The following is a 3,134-nucleotide window of genomic DNA, read 5'->3' on the forward strand; positions in this document are numbered from 1 at the left end:
AGTATAGACCCCAATTATACTCTTTGGTTGGTATTTGGCCAACGGTGTTGAAAATGTATGTCATACACAAACCAAAGCATAGAGTTTTGCAGCAGTTTTATTCATTAATCACAGAACACTGGAAGCAACTAAGATCTCTTGCAAAAGAGAGTAAATAAACAAGTTGTAGAAAATAACATAGAACTATGCAGTAATGAATAGAAATGAGCTATCATCCCACAAAATACACAAGAAACATTAGTGGTCTATTAGCAGTCTTAAAAGGTACATGCCCTTTCCCCCATCTTGGTGCCTGTGGAGGCCTGCTGGGAACAGGACTTCTAAAAGCAATATGTCTTGAAGGCTGTTGTGCAAAGCTGTTTTTGCTGGCTACATGCGAAGTCTCCAAAATCAAAGAGAGCACACGGCTCTTCTTAAAATTGAAGGTGTTTATGCCTGAGATGAAATGGAGTTCTACTTAGGCAAGAGATGTGCTTATGTGTATAAAGCAAAAAACAATACAGTGACTCCTGGAGGCAAATCAAATGAAACCAAAGTGACCTGGGGAAAAGTAACTTGGGCCCACGGAAACCGTGGTATGGTTTGTGCCAAATTCTGAAGCAACCTTCCTGCAAAGGCCATTGGACACAGAATTCGTGTGATGCTGTATCCATCCCAGATTTAAATTAATGGAGAGTAAATAAATAAAAGTAGATTTGTGCTCTTGTAAAAAAAAAAAAAGGTACATGCCATATGACTCTATTTATGTGACATTCTGGAGAGGTAAAACTATGAGGACTATAAGAAGATGGATGGTCACCACCATTCAGGAAGAAAAAAGGACAGAATGGGGACTTAATAGAACAGCCAAACTACTCTGTAGATTGTTGCAGGATATTTGATCACACAAGATAGATACAGGTGAAAACAGAATGAGCCAAAGAAGAAGGAGGTAGAATATTAGAACAGATTACCAGAGTTAGTATGAGAATAAGCAGAACAATTCAGTAAGCACCCGAAAAAAGCCAGATTGAACCAGTTAGCTCAGACAGGAGTTTTAAACCAGCCGGCCAGAGCTCAAAAAGAACAAGAAAGGGTGACCTTATTTATCAGTAAGTTAGTTTCAAAGGCTAAAATCCTTCTAGACTTCTATGGAGGCTAGAAACTTCGAGGACTAGGCTTAGGTTAGCAGACTGAGGCAGTAAACCTGAGACATGACAATTATATCAGGTGAATATATTTACAGTAGATACTCTAGTAGACAAATGACATTACACTGTCTGTTAAATCCAGTAAATATCACACTATGAACTTTAAATTATACAAATTTACAAAATCATTAGGAACTCAAAGGCTCAGAAGACAGCATGAATGTGGGTTATTCTAAGAGAATTTATTATTTGTGTAACCATTCCAAATGTTTTAAGACTCTCACTAAATAGTATGAATAAGATAATATTGCTGATTTCGTTCATATTTTCTATATGTAATCATGTTACATGAATGTATGTAAATTATTTCATGAAACAGAATGCCTGTTTTTCCTTCTGTTTTGTAATTTGGAAAAAAAAAGACTCTCACTCAATTGGGGTGTGTGTGGCGTGGGTGGAATCCTTGATTCAACTTTAGAAGGGAAAGGCATATGTCAGATAAAAGCAAAAGAATTGCACAGGAGCGTTGTTAAGTTAATAAAACATTTATTTTCATCCAAGTACAGATGAAAAATTTTGCCATGCATGCTACTGCTGTATATTATCTTCTATATATTTAGGCATATAGTCATGAAGTTATAAAAATATCTATTATATATCTTTATAATATGTATGTCTGTGAATTTATGTCTCTGTAGCTATATCTATATATTTTTATCTATAGCAGATATTTATCTATGGGTGTATATATGTATTTATCTATGTATATAACATTTATATGTTTGTGTATATCATCATGTTTATACATATAACTGCATATATCTATGTGTGCATTTATTACTTATGTATCCATGCAGTTATCTAAATAGCTATTGTCTATGTATCTATACTTGTAGTATGTATGTATGTATGTATGTATCATCTATATTTTATCTATCTATACTCTGATTAATCAGCTAACTAAATTACTGAGATGTGGTAGAAAAAAAAAACTATGTTTCCCAAAGTTGGAGTGAGAATTTACAGAGGTGCCTTGAGAAGATGCTGAAATATTCTATGCAGTTATGAATCAGATTTGGTGACATCTATGATGGTTCTATAATTTACTGTAGATACAAATGGTTATGGGTACAAATATTTATAGATCTATCTATCTATCTATCTATCTATCTATCTATCTATCTATCTATGCAGGTTACCAAATATACATATATTTCTTTGCCGTATTTTAATTCAGTATTTTTAAGATGATACAGGAGACATAGATACAAAAGTAAAGAATATATTACTTAAAATTCTCAGGGGCTAGCAGGGTGGCTCAGTACTACAGACATGCTTAGGATTCATAAAGCTCTGGGTTCAAATTTCTACAAAGAGGTTTGGAATTTGGTGGGCACAGTTCATTACTAGAGGTCAGCATGGATGCACAAATATGAAGAGGGCTGGAGGCAAAACACATGTGCATAGGACAGTGGGGCACAGTTTCAGTGCCTTTACTGATATTCCTAATAATTGAATAAAAGAGTCAATAAGAAGACAGAAATTCCAATTGCAGAATAAGCCTAATGAATTATGTAGACACTCTAGGAATATCTACCCCAGGAAGGAGGATCACAAATCCTAACTCTTTAAAAAATGGCTATGTATAGTGACTTCCTTCCCACGGGTACAAAACAGAAAGTAGAGACAGGAGGAGGAGGAGGAAGAGGAGCAGGAGGAGGAGGAGGAGGAGTGCCATGGACCGACTCAGTCGAAACACACACCCGTGGGTGAAGCAGGGTCTTTTGGTATGCAGGAANGCACTGGTCGCGGTGTGAAATGACAGACAGACACACACAGTAAAGCTATATGCGTCTGAATGCGTTTTGCTGTTCAAAGGCAGGCAGTTATATACAGAACAACTGGCAATTAACTTAATTTTCTGGCACAGGAAAATACAAAATCAATCAGGCAAGGACTTCCAAGAACAGGTACAGAACATCACATCTTTTAAACAGAACATCC

At 35.8% G+C, this 3,134-nt stretch overlaps 1 pseudogene; it reads left to right on the forward strand.

The window, feature by feature from the left end:
• Positions 1-331: 331 nt before the first annotated feature.
• On the forward strand, positions 332-664 carry LOC110338306 (annotated as a pseudogene).
• The last annotated feature ends 2,470 nt before the right edge of the window (positions 665-3,134 follow it).

The sequence above is a fragment of the Mus pahari genome, chromosome 1 (assembly GCF_900095145.1).
Source record: "Mus pahari chromosome 1, PAHARI_EIJ_v1.1, whole genome shotgun sequence".
In the NCBI taxonomy this organism is placed as follows: domain Eukaryota; kingdom Metazoa; phylum Chordata; class Mammalia; order Rodentia; family Muridae; genus Mus; species Mus pahari.